Source organism: Typopeltis vanoorti, chromosome 19 (genome assembly GCF_054136105.1).
Source record: "Typopeltis vanoorti isolate ZY-2024b chromosome 19, IOZ_Tvanoo_1.0, whole genome shotgun sequence".
NCBI lineage: Eukaryota > Metazoa > Arthropoda > Arachnida > Uropygi > Thelyphonidae > Typopeltis > Typopeltis vanoorti.
In genome coordinates, this window is record NC_143567.1 from 53,499,861 (window position 1) to 53,514,439 (window position 14,579).

At 37.6% G+C, this 14,579-nt stretch overlaps 1 long non-coding RNA gene across 11 annotated transcripts in view; it reads left to right on the top strand.

Annotated features, from left to right (window-relative positions):
• Positions 1-7,350: 7,350 nt before the first annotated feature.
• Positions 7,351-14,579, top strand: part of LOC150096118 (uncharacterized) — a 75,966-nt gene continuing 68,737 nt past the window's right edge. For 10 of the 11 annotated variants that reach the window (XR_016549896.1, XR_016549897.1, XR_016549892.1 and 7 more), the window contains exons 1-2: positions 7,351-7,523; positions 7,981-8,139. This is a non-coding gene — a long non-coding RNA (uncharacterized LOC150096118). The remainder of the gene's footprint in view (positions 7,524-7,980; positions 8,140-14,579) is intronic. The other variant, XR_016549890.1, reaches the window with a different exon arrangement.

Sequence of the window (14,579 nt, forward strand, 5' to 3'; positions counted from 1 at the left end):
ATGGAGTACTACTACGACAAGGATTTAACACCGCTTGCTCCATGAATTGAAGATTTTCATCAATTTCTCCTTTAAAGGCGATAGTATCACAATTCAAATTTATGTTAGTTTTTTTTTTTTGGCTGTTATGCATTTGCGATCACATACGAGGATGGCATTATTCAAAAGACTGAAAGAGGCTACGTGATATTACACTCAACATTAAATCGCTAGAAATATGTAGAACCACATTCCAAAGACCAATGAGAACTAGGTCGCATCAAGTAGATACAGCTCGCGCAAGGAAAAAAAAGCAGGATGCTACAGTTATTTGGACTAAGATGACTATTATACTCGTAATTTAAGAATGATGAAACAAAAAGACAAACAGATCTACCAAAAGAAAGAATTCAGTTGAAAACAAATGTTTACGAAGGCAGAGTTAAATCTGAATAATGCCAAAAACAAAAGTCTGAAACTTTGCTATTCAGATTATATACTGGGTGGTTCATAAGTCACGAAGGGGTTTAAACATTTAATAACTTATTAATTAATTATTTTTATTCATTTTTGTTAAAATGAAATACAGAGCCCGGAGATTTTTTTAATAATAAAAAAAGTTTTTTTTTTTTTTGAAATTTTAAATTTCAAAAACTTTTAACACATTTTTAATCCCTTCGTGACTTATGGTTGCAACTCCTGCTGCTCACTTGCGCTTCTACCTCTCTCTCTCTCTCTCTCTCTCTCTCTCTCTCTCTACAACAAACACTTTCCTCTAAGTCTGTTGTAGCGCGCACAGTTGCTCCTTATCATTCACAATAGCGTCTCCTTAGCTCAGTTTCCTTTTATTTGGGAAGTGTTGGATTTGAATCCCATGTTTGGAGACTACATGCAGTTAACAGAAATATCACAATGGCTTCATATACTTAGTAATTTCAATAAATTCTATTAAAAAATTCCAACAGCTAGTCCATCAAGTCTACGTATATTCTCGTTCATCTACCAGTATTCTCTAGAATAGCATTCCACATGCAAGATTCAAGGACCAAATTTTCTAGCTTTTCGGAAGACCATCACCAGGTTCCTTGTTGCTTCTCAATCTCCGGCTCACAGAAGGCTTGTTACAGGCTTTGCTGCCATCAGTGTGCACGGGATTAATATAAAAAGTAATCAATGTTTAAAACCTTGTCATTTTAGTGAGTAACGTCATAAGATTTTAGCAATGAGTTATAGTCTAATAGCGTAAAATATAATTGCTTGATAATAACCAATCCAGTATTGATAAAAGGGTACTACAACTGGATTGGCTTATTTGCTTTATACGTTTATCGAATTGAAAGAACAAAGAAAAAAGCAAGCAAAAAAAAAAAAAAACTATCAGACCACAATTAAGAACATTACTAAATTTGGATCTTATGATTTTCTTAATACTGTCGAGGCAATGCATAGTCTGTGGCTTCATTACTAGCTTTCATTCAAATTCATCATTTATGTGTAGAGAATTTGAAACCTATATTGTGCTTTTCTAACACCTTCACTGTGGCAGAAAATTTTATGTCAGTCTAAAGACAAAGTAAATTAGTATACACTAGAAACACTCTTCTTTTTTTTTTCATTGTGCAAGTAGTAAGCAGATTTCCAGCTCAAGAAGCATTATTGTGAATCATCATCAGTTTACAGCGATACTGCGCACATTTGAACCGTTTAAGATAAATAAATTTATCTTAAACGGTTCAAATATAAGAGTCACATTTGAGTAGTCAAGCTGTCTTGAAGTATGTCAGTGTATGATGATGCTACTGTAGAAGTGATAATAACATCATTAAAAGGGCTCTGTAAACGTTAGAATTGCCAGATACCCCCCCCCTCCCCAACACACACGCACAACCGAGCTTTTCCACATAATACCAGTTGCACATTAAAAAAGAAATAACCAGTAAAAACATGGAGGAAATAACTGTAAAACACACTGAAAAATTAGTGTATATATATTTCAACGTTGAAGTCTGTGCATTCAAAATTGTTCCCTCGCTGGCTTCATTGTTGAACGTATGCATGCGTATAACATCTCGCGAACGCCAGTATTTGATCGTAGCACAATGACAGTCTGAAAGGTAACTCAGGTTGTTGTTGAGATGTGGGGGGGGGGGGGGGGGTTGAGAATGATTTCCTTTGATTCTGTTATCTTCATTTCTACTTCATCATGGCAACGGAAAATGTTATTAGACTTGTCCCATAGGACTGTATGGACTGTATGGTTTTCTTCATTAAAATTGGCCGAGAACAGAACATGACTAGACAAAGCACAGACTCGTGTTCTCGTTTAAGTGACGTCTCTCTTGTGCTCCTCAATGCGTAACTCGATTGACTTCTCTGTTTGGCCAAAGTAAGGAATGTCGCAGTCACACCAGATCTGATAAACACCAGGATATTTAAGATTATGATGACTAAGTTTTGGATGGCTTATTAGAGAACGGATTTTTGGAAGAGGAGTCAATAAAGTTCTTATGTTGTATTTTTTAAGAACCTTGGCTAATTTGAGTGAGACAGAGCTTATGTATGGAATAGAAATATTGCCTTTTACACTATTAGTCTCTTCATTATGGCGACCGGAAGGATTAAATAGGAATTTATCAGTAATTGTTTGAAAAACATTTAGTTGAAAAGTTGACTTGAGAAAATTGAGTTCTTTATTAAGTTCTATCTCATCATCAAGAAGAGAGCGAGCAAGATGTCCTAGAGTAGAAATGATTCCAAACTTCTGAGGAGGATAATGATGGGAATGACCGTGGAGATATCTGTTAGTGAGCGTAGGTTTTTCTGTAAATCGAGATTTTAAGTTTTTCTGAGGAACAGGTCAGTTTTACTCCAAAAAAGGAAGAGAACCATTAGCTTCAAATTCAGCCGTAAATTCTATGTTTTGGTGTTGACTATTTAGATGTTCAAGGAAGTTCAGGAGAGATTCACGGTCATGGCTCCAAATCAGGAAAATGTCGTCAATACACTATATCTTCTTCAAATTCTTGGTTTTAAAGGATAGGAAGTGATGGCTTTAACTTCCAGATCTTCTTCTAGATAGATGATTGCAAGTACAGGAGACAACGGATTACCCATTGCAAGACCATGATTCTGTTTATTGATGAATTAATTGGTGAATAAGGATACTATGTCAAAGCTTGCCATGATTTCATTGGAAAGGTTGTATGTTGGAGAGTCAATTACGTCTACGATAGGTTGAAGTGGGATATTTACCTTGTGAATTTTAAGGGGGGGATTTTGGAGAGAACGAAGAGAAAGGCGAATGTTTCCAGGTAGTTCAGAGGTAGTTCTCAGTAAATTATTGGTCCGGTTGTGGAGCTCACGAGTGGGATCTCTCTCGAGATTCGAGTAAGTGTCACTCCGTAACAATTCCATCATATAATTTTGATATTCATCAATGTTAAGAATAATTATTCTTCCTGCGGATAAATGCAACGCCACAGTTGTTCTTAACATTGATAAATGTCAAAATAAGATGATGGAATTGTTACGGAGTGACAATTACTCGATCCTCGAGAGAGACACAATAAATGAGTTTTCGTACTTGTATAACTTACAGATGTGGTTAGGGGTATGTCCTCTGAAAACTTGAAAGGAGTTCTCCTCCTTTCAGATATTCTAAAAATGGAATCTGTGAATGACTTTTTCTACAGCCGAACGCAACAGATCTGCATTGATTTGCCTCACATGCTGCGTTATTCTATCTTTCAAGGTTGCTAAATCAGGAACATATCCTTCATACACCACACGGTTCAGATGGCTCCACAACCAAAAAGTCACAGGGGTAAAGATCAGGCGAATGAGGTGGCCATGCTGTAGGAAATGCACGATTAATTAATGTGTTCTGTGAAGTGTTTTCGTAACATTCGCTGTAAAGGCAATCCAATGTTAGGTGATGCTCCATCCTGTATGAATATGGTAGAGTCAAGGCATCTTTGCTGCTGCAGTTACTGCAGCAGCGAAGATTCTTAAACGATACAATGAAACCACAGCATACACTGTAACTTTCGGTGAGTGCAAAGGGGTCTGATGGAACATATGAGGGTTATTCGCAGCCCAAATGCGGCAGTTTTGTGAGTTAATACTGTCATTCAGATAAAGGTATGGCAGATAATGTAGGCGAAAAACCTCAGCATTTGACTTAGAATTTTCAGTTGAGTATGGCACGCCCTGCCTTGATATTATTCAAGCACTGCTGGACCCTTGTGCGTTATTCATTCGTGTTCCCCTACGGCAGTTGCCACTTCGTTGTTGAGGAATAATCTGTTTGTGCCTCGTCCTGGCAACACTGCTAAAGATCTGCTATTTTCAAATCGTAAAATGATTTTTCTAAGATTTGTTACTGTCATTGGACCTTTTCTCTTATCCTTCAAACGCCAAATTCTCGAAGCGCAGCATTAGCGTTACCGCGTTGTTAATAGTAAAGCTTAACTAGCAACTCACGTTCCGGTAAGGTGAAATCCATAGAACGTCAGTCTTATCAGAACGCGAATCCGTTTCGGTCTTCCTTATATCCATCAATCTGTCAGTATAAAGTGAGATTATAAAGTGAGACTATGCAAATATCAGCTCATTAGTGCGAATTATCCCCAGTTGGCAGCATTTGGTACTATTTTGTATCTTCTGTAAATCAAAACCCCGTGTTTCAGGTTTACACCAAGTTTGGTTGAATTTCGTCCAATACATTTTTAGGTACAGGGCTCTGAACACTTCCTTGCACCATCGTCTTAGCATTGACCCCACTAGACAAAGAAAGTTGTTTTCAAGTATTCTGGATCAGGAGCCAGAATAAGGTCCCGTACATTAGCAATCGAGCGAGGAACTAGCGTAGACCGGATGCTGCTGCTGCATTTCACATAATCCCACAACTGTTTATTCCATGGAATTCAAATCAAGAGAATTAGGTGGCCAGGGTAGGGAAAGAAATGTCCGGATATTCTCTTTGAATTACTTCGACAATGTGGGCCTTGTGACATTGAGCATTGTCTAGCTGGAAAGAGTGCAGAACTGTTGGACCACAATGTCACCAGGTAAGACAATCCCAAGGAAGAATTATCAGTAAATTCTGCAGTGTATTCAATGGAAATGACGGGATCCAGTGATGTCCGAGAACAAACCCCATTTCGGGATATCGCCACCACCGGCCTGTCCACTGCGAAACGTGCAATTTGGTTGGTTGGAGTAGTCATAGTGTTTTGGCCCATGAGTGTGTATAAATTAAGTATTTCTAGCTACATTAAAGGCAGTATCTTGTCTTTTTCCCTACTGTCATATTTTGACATAATATTGGACTGACTTATATCCGAATTAAGTTTTCTACTTTTCTTAATAGTTTATCAAATACTAGGGACTCCTCCCCCTGACGCCTACGGCGCCCACCCCCGTGTTCCGGACTGGTAAGCCAGTTCTCCTTGAATTCTGATGACTCGACAACAGGGGGTTCCTCTCCCCCCCTGGCGCCTAACCCCCCAAGTTCCGGACCGGTAGGCCGGTTCTGAATTCTGATGATTCGAATTTCGAAAACTCGAAAGGGGATTCCGCCCCCCCCCGGCACCTACGGCGCCCAACCCCCCGAGTTCCGGATTGGTAGGCCGGTTCTCCCCTTAGTTTCAAAACGTTTCAAATAACTTGAAAAAAAACGTGACATAAAAACGTTACACAAAAAGCCTTATCATTTTATATATAAAGGATAGATATCTGAGGCCCTCTCTTGACTGGCAATCTCATTTGTGCTAATATGGATGATCACATGTTCGTTTATACATTTCAAGGAAATTAGTCTATTTATCAGATCCACAATTCCTTCTCTGATGCTGAAAAACATTCTGTTTTATTCCACGTCTCTATTTTCTTTGCATCTAGCATATCCATTTTTCTCATTAGTGAGTCTCTATTGATATTCGCTGCTCACTCAACTTATTAGATTTACTGTCGGAGTCACTATGATCAACTCACTGTTTTCCCTTTCTAAATAAAGCAGTTTCTTTATACTACATTCTCGCCTTTAAGAGATGCCATTACACTCTGTAGCATTTCTACTTCGTATACACTTTGAATTGGTCCTATTTGTTTTTTAGATCTACGATTTCTTTACACTCAGCTCATGTGTACAACTTTTTAGCTTCTCTTCATTGTTTTGCTACTTGGCCGTTTTCCTTTTTTCCTTGGTGCACACTACTCTAATAATTTTATACAATACTATTTGGATAGGAAGAGAGTATGGACATAATAAAAATATACGTAGTCGCACTTGCGTTGCGTGTGTTCGAGCTCACACTCTTGTTCATATCACTAAAAGATGTCGGAATTACTACAACAATCCAGAATCCAAGAACAACTCTGAAAATTCATACTGATCGTGGTGTATAACTCAAGGAAATAATCATCCATCAATTCTATGCACAGCCAAAAACGCGAAATTAAGAATGCTGTTTTTCTTTCAGCTTGGAAATCTCTCAGCCTCACCCAGTTCATTGGTTTCAGTTTAAGGGAGAACGGTAAAATTCGATTGACGTTTTTTAGTAATATAGATGGCCTTTTGATTGAAAAAGAAGAAAACGAAATGGACGCATCGGTCTGACTGAATGGCTTTTGCTGCAACAGCATCAACAGCGTACATCGACAATGCTGCTATAGTGTCCAAGTTCCGAAAATGTGAGTTTGCAATCTGGTGGCGAACAATCTTAACTTTTATATTTGCTTTATGTATTCGTTTGATCTCAATCCAGCGAAGCATTTGTGGAATGAATTAGGAAATTTATGAAACAAATTGCTGGGTAACTTTGTCGTTGTCTTGTTAAGTCTTTCGTGAACATGATTTCCCCTTGACTCACAGAACATGACACGGCATAGAGTTACCCAATAATTTGTTCCATCTCGAGCTGAACTTTTACATCTCAAGAAGTCACCTGAGATGTAAAAGTTCAGCTCCGGGACGGCTACATTTCATACGTCCTCGTCTTGTCCTTCGCTTTGACAGTTTCGAGTGAAATCCGAATAGCTTATTTCGTACCGTTTTCGCAATACGAACCTTGCCGCAGATATGTAGCCTGCATATCTTCATTTTATGAACTAATAAAAGTAAACATTTCATAATATCAATGCCAAACGAGGTATATTTTATTAAGCAATAAAATATTCATGTGATACCTTGCATTTCAAATGACAATCCCAATTCTTGGAAAGGTATTGATTTCCTTTTGCGAATTAAGTAATACGATATAGAAATGAATGAGATGAGATATAAATAGATTCATCTGGACTACTAAGTTATTTCTAAGATGTCAGAAAGCCATCGCATCTGTAATCCTGATCACATGAAATAAATACGATGTAGGGTTGCTTGTTTGTTATCACCTAAAAGAAATCTGTTCCGCCTCATGCATTGTAGTAAATGTAAATAACTTAAGCCTTGCAAATATATAAACGAAAATTACTCTTTTATGCAGGCTCATCATGAAATAATTGCAAGTTGTATGCCCTGATGTCCTCTGTATTCTTATTTGGTATGTCTGAGTATTTTTGTTTCTTGATCTTACTTGTATTGTGGTCGGACTGGTTGAATAGAATATACCCGCTTTGCAAAAACTAATGCTACTGTCTTGAAAGCAAATACAGTGGATTCCAGTCGATTGGGCAACATTGGGAAAGACATAATTTGGCCCATTTAAGCGACTTCCATTTGTTTATGACAGGACCTGGTTCTTTCCTTTAGATGTTTTTGATTACATAATCTCCTAAACAGTATTCTCGCGCATCTTGTGTCCTTAAATTGAAACAAATGAAATAGGGTCAGTTAAATATTTACATTTCGAAATCCGCAATATTCTACGTGTCACTGAAAAGTTTGTGATTGTTTTAACTGCAATAATATAACAACTTTTATTATCTCAGTTGGCTCAACTGAGTTGATTTCCATTTTATGTTTACACGTCATAAATAGGAATTTTTTTTGGCTTTCAGAAGGCCATCTAGTAAAAAAACGAAGAAGACAAAGGTGTGAAAGGAATAATTAGCCAAATTTTGGACACATTAATCAACGAATACGAACGCAAAATACGAAAGAGAGAGAAAGAATGAAAAAGATAGCGAATACACAAAGCTAGCAAAACTTGAAGAAATGTAAGTAGATGTTGTTCACTTTTCAGACATACTATTCAATAATAAGTGAATTGTCAAGCAACAGAAGAATCTTCTAAATTTATCTTTTTAATTCTTTTCTAAACTTTCTTTTTCCTTTCTTTAAACCTTCCTTTTTTAATTTTCAAATTTTATGTGTATTGTAACCTGGACGATCTCATTACACCTGTGAAATTTAGAATAAAATTATCTGCCTGTTAAGCAGACTTTGCAACTCACACCAGTCTATCTTCTTTTGGAGCAGTTCTAAGACTGTCACTAGCTTTGTCTCTCGTCTTTGTATCACCCCCCCCCCCCTGATCCTTAAGAAATTGAGGTAGCCGAATCTGAGCACACTAGTTAAAATGCAGCCGAATCATAGCGCAATAGGATATAATAACCTCCCGCTCTTTATGAGGCTATGATTCGACCTTGTTTGGGTCAAACACAGAGGGTTTGTATTTGTGTATGTCTTACTTTATATTTTAAAACACTTACTAAAATTAAATAAATTAAAATATAAATATTATTTGTTTTATCTAATTAGATAAAAAGGAACCTAATTAATAAAATTGAATAAAAACAGTTTTATAATCCTCTTAAGATCAAGTAGTCGTGTCTAGTAAACTGATTCAGCTATCATAAAGATATCATAACACTTCATTTATATTCCTGTCTGGATATCATCCTCATTCAAAGTTTCACTGATTGGGAGGCGAATAGACTCGATCAATGCAACGATTTCAACCCTCCCCCCCTTATTTCGGATACTTCTGGCATTGGTATGCAAACATAATATAGACTATTTCTGACTTTAAAACAAGTGTTACCTAAACCGCTTCGAATATGTGTCAGTTAGGCTTACTGACGAAGCAATTCAGTGAAGCTAAGCCTATTATTCTCTCAACAACGTGGTTTGTCATGCGAATTCGTGAAATAGGTTTTGCCGTTTTAAATGAGAGAAAACAATGATTTTTAGTAAACACAACCTTTCATATTTTACTTGTGCGTTCTGTCTAACTAGGCAAAAGTTGTTCGCATTCTGTTTGTTAATATAAGTTTATAATAATGATATTTTTCCTTAATTATATTAAAGTGACTTACAAGTTTGGTAATATTCGCACGTTACGAGTCTTTTCAGAATAGAAATTCTTCGATTACATTTTTGCGAGCTGAGTGAAGACAGGGTTTTTTTATGACAAACAAATAACCTCAGAGTAGTAGAATTCATCAATTAGTTTCACATGTTTCAATAAGCAAATCAGAGACTTTCGTTCGGGAAGTCATACGATATCATAAGCACTAAACGCTCATTCTACTTCGACGTTGAGTGCACAATATTTTCCTAATAGAGAAATTGCAGATGTACAAAATTACTCATCTACGAAACTATCTGAAATGTAAAACGACCAAAACGTTCTACCTCCCTCCAAGGTTCGCATATCGGTGATGTGTGTGTGTGGACAAGTGGATAAGGAAAGCGAAGAATCCTGTTGACGTGTTTCTGAAACAGTTGGAGGTTGTATTCTTTGAGGAAAACTATCTGAGAGAGTGACTCAACTAAAGAACAAATCCTCACACTGTTTGAAGTGGAAAGAAAGGTCCGGAAAGTTGGTTCATAGGTTCGAAACTGGACAATGAATGTTGATTTTCTTTTCCGTCATTTAACAACCATAAACGAAAGTTGAGTAATGAATGACTTGAAAATACCTATCAAAGAGGCACAAACTGAAAGTGATTGGAATGAATCTGTGGGAGTTGGGTCAGATGTAAGAGAAATATCTTCTCTTAGGATTACATCAATTTCTAGGGAGATTATTTTTTACCCACCACAAAATGGGAGAACAGTATTATAAGGCCGAAGAGATTTATAATTTGTAGTGCTAGCAGTAATACAAGTGGAAATAGCTTAAATGAAAAAGGATACCAAGTGTGTCAAAGGTCGAAGAGGGAGGCTGTAGATGTGATACGTTTGAAAGGTTGCAGATCCAGCAAGAGAAGTTTGATCTTGCCTAGAGATTCGATTATCAAAGACAAAGAAAAGCGAAATTAGTTTTTTTTTGTTTGAGGGTAATAAACAGTACTGTATGTTTGGGTAGTAGCACAGAAATTGATAAGTCGCTTTTCGCCTCTTGGAGTATGGCAAGAAGATGAGCTCATTGGGGAAAAAACATGGGTAAATGGAACGAAGGAAGATTATAAGAAGATGGTCCATTTGTTTGACGTTGAACTGTGTACGGATGTTGACCAGCGGATGCTTATTCTTACAGGATTAAAAGGAATGGTAGTAGCTAGTTCAGTGGGGCATTGTCCATGAAAGTATCCGTATAAGAGATGTATAATGCAGAAACAAAGCGAGTATGACAAGTGACTGGGAGAGGTTAGTTAGTGATAGAGAGAGAGAGAGAGAGAGAGAGAGGTCACCTGTTAAGCAGATTGCCTTCTTCTGTATACAATCAAGAATTTTTTATCAAGGTTTTCGTTGAACCAGTGGGCCAGATTTGGGAATAATAATATGAGGGGTTTTCAGTAGGCGAGAAGTAATGTTTTAAAACAAAAATAATACCCTAATTTTTGGAGCTCAGGAGCCCATGGATGTGTGACATATTTGTAACATATTTGTAAACTAGATGTAGCAGAGAGTCCAAGAAAGGTAAACGGATATTGTTTCGAAATCGGAACATTATTAAAAGTAAAAAGGAGGGAAGAACAGAAGTGGAATCTTTCTTCGGGTAATGTGCTTTGATGGGATAGAAATTTACTACCTTATCCTCCTTAATTGATAATAGTAAGACGATCAGTGTTTAAGATATTAGTTATGGAATATCGTCAAGCCCAAATAATGTAAGTATTTAAAAAAGTATTTAATATTTAAGGTGTCTTTATTAAAAGAAAAGGAATGGAAAGTAGTGCCATTAGCTAAACCATGAATATATTTCAAGTTAGACAATAAGAAAGAGAAAGAGGAAGATAGGAGGAAGAGATGGAAGAGAGTAGAGGATAATGAGTTACTTCATCATCGATAAAGAAATCTGATGAAAGGAAAACATCTACCATCTCATGCAGTGAACGATCAGAGAAGAAACTGGCAATCCAGTCACAAAGGGTAGAGGGAGACCACAAAATGGTACCTTGGTAAAAAGACTTCGTTTCCAGGCAGGATATAATGACTTGGAAATATCAAGAGCTATGGCATGAGTTTCTCCCAATCTTTCCATGTTCTGAGTTCAAAGGTAGGTAAGGAAGGTCAGTTGAAAATGACCCATCAGTTAATTGGCTACCACCAATTAACTGATGGGTCTCCATAGTTAAGAAGATGGCTCTTGATGACTTTCTCCATAACTTTCGAGAATTTTGAATTGAGAAAAGAATGGGACAATAGTTTGATGGCTGACTCTTCTCTCGCTCTTTAAGGATAGACTTTATAAAGAGTTGTGTACTTTGATGACAACTTACACAGAGTCTTTCTAAATTGTTTGGCCAAACTCAGGGCACTTGTTCTACCGCCAATTCTGATGACATAATGTCATATAGACTTTCCCACAGAGATATCGCACGTTGTCGGAGATATAACTGCACAGGTAGTCGCACGACATTCTGCTGTATGGTGTATTTGCCATCAGGAACAATGGCTCAATGTTTTTTGCAAGGTTATACCGAACCCCTTTTTTACTATAGCATGGTGCTTTTTATAAATAAATCTCAATCTATCTCCAATGGCATAGTGAACATTCGCAACATGCATGACTAGAGACGGCGTCATCGGTCCATAGTTTTTGCTACCCACACTCGATGGCATGGTTGTCAACACTTCTTGGAGAAGAAACTAATGTGTTGTTGGAGTCATTACCTACCACCGACATTCTGGACAGGTAGAGGCATGCCAGATGAATGGCCACCACGTTTATGCTAGACAGGTTCCTAAAGGATCTCAGTCAGAGGATCGTGCACAGTTGTACGGCTAAGTGGAATCTTCTGGGACTGCTGGAACGTGTAGGGCACTCAATCAGAGATTGATTGCTGTGCGGTTGTATTGCTACTCACACACTCCATTTAGAACATTTGCTGTAATGTAGCCGTAGGTAATTTCTCTCATCTGATGGGCGTTGTTTAATTCTCGAGCACAAGCTTTGATTACCAGTGGAGTATTATCATATTGACCAGGAGACTTATTAGTACCCAATACTAATGCGCATTTTCTGATGTCATTCTGGCGTAGGATCCCTGAAATTAAGAATTCATTATGATGGTTATAAGTGTTTCATTAGTTACTTAATTCAACCTTAAACAGAAGGTCATATCAACGTAGAGAGAACGTGTTATTTTGAATACGCTAAAATTGATTCCTTAAATGCTGTTGTTATTTCAGAAATATCGCTTCAATGATTCCCCCCCCCCCAATCATTCCCCCCCATTTTAGATGGTCCTTCACGGAACTGGTCTGTAAAAGGTGGTGTTAAGATATTGCAAGCTTAAAGCTATAAATCCAAATCGATTACAATAATATATAAATTACTTTTTATGTTCTTTCATATTTGATGAAATTTGGATTATTATCGGTACTAGTTCTCTTAATCAATATTTCTCCGTCTGCCTTTTTTAAAAATTTATTATTGATTATTATTCTTTTTTTTTTTTTGATTGCATATCCAGGAGACCGCTTCGACCATTACATAAATACTTTCGCAACTTTGCAAAAAAAAACCAGATTATTAGAAAAGATGGCGGCTCGCATAGTAGTCTCGCATGATGGTTGTTGTTGCTAAGAATGTTTTTTGATTTCAGTGGTGATTAGTGAGTTTTAGATATTGTGAATCTGCTTTGTTTGCGGAATAGAAGGTAAGAATTTAACTTTTGATACAATTTTCTGGCCCTAGCCCGTTCTATTCGCCATCATACCTATCCGAAATATATCTTAATATTTCGTACACAAGAATGGAGAATGTAAACGATATCAAGGACGCCATTCAACAGCTAAACAATGATATGTCACTTGACATTCTCAAATTCATCCTTAAGAAATTTGATACAGACTATCCTGGTTGCTTTAATCTCTTCACTCAAGTAAATGACACTGAAGATGATGATTTGGACATAGAAGAGGACATTACACTTGTTCTATCTACAAAGATTCCCCGACAGTTCGATTGTTCTCATGAGGAACAATCTAATAAAAGACGCAGAACATCGGGAGGTGAATTGGAAGATAATGTAACAACTCAACAAAATCAGATCTCCCAAGACAGAAAAGAAAAGGTCCCTCCAGTTATCCTTCGAGATCAAGACAAATGGACCTCAGTCTCAAGATCCCTAGGAGAACAAAATATCAATTTTTCCTGGGCAAGAAATACTGAAGAGGGTGTAAAGATCCACCCTACCACTGTCACTGATTATCGCTTGATGACGAAAATGTTTGACAACTCCAAACTGCCCTTCCACACCTTTGCGCTAGCAAGCGAGAAGAACTTAAAGGTAGTTCTAAGAGAAGTGGCTGAAGGCATCACAACTGATGAGATCACAGCTGACCTCATCAATCAAGGACTGACTCCAACCAAAGTCAGTAGAATGTTGAGGTCAGATAAAACACCAATGCCACTGGTGTTGGTCGAAATCTCCAACACACAAAAAAGCATATATGAAGTAACGGACATCTGTAAGCTTAAAATCACAACCGAACCTCTAAGGAAGAAGGCATCGGCAGGGCAGTGCCACAGATGCCAGAGGTTCGGGCATGCCCAAAAACTGTGCAGAGCTGCATATAGATGCCTAAAATGCGGTGAGGGTCATCAAATCAACTCCTGCACCAAACCCAGATCGATACCTGCCTGTTGTGCCAACTGTAGAGGACCACACCCCCCTAATTACAAGGGTTGCCTTTTCCATCCAAAAAACCGTGGATCATTAAGAAGTAACCGCGCTCCTCCAAGAATTGACACAATGCACATCCAAGCAGTTCGCCCTCCAGATCATATTACCTCACATTCGACAACACAGGAAGGCACTCGACCTTCAACCATGTCCAAATCATATGCGGAAGAGGTAAGAACCCAGACTTCTTCATCGCAAGAGCGAACAAGCTCTAATCTCACATCAGCTTTAACCTCGTCACTTGCAACAATGCTGCATGAATTCAGTAAAGCAAGCACCTCACCATCCTCCAGAAAAAGATTCTACCCAGAAACCCAATCCATATTAACAGCTCTCTATAATGTTTAAAAAATTTAAACCAAATTCTCTCATGATAACAGCATGGAATGCCAATGGCTTAACAAACAAAATTCTCGAGCTGCAAGAATTTGCAAAAAGATACAATCCAGACATAATCTTGATCAGTGAATCCCACCTCAGACCATCAACTAAGAGGTTATATTTTATACAGGACAGACAGACTTAACTCTAGTGGAGGCGGAACAGCTATTTTTATCAAAAATTATTTAAGCCAC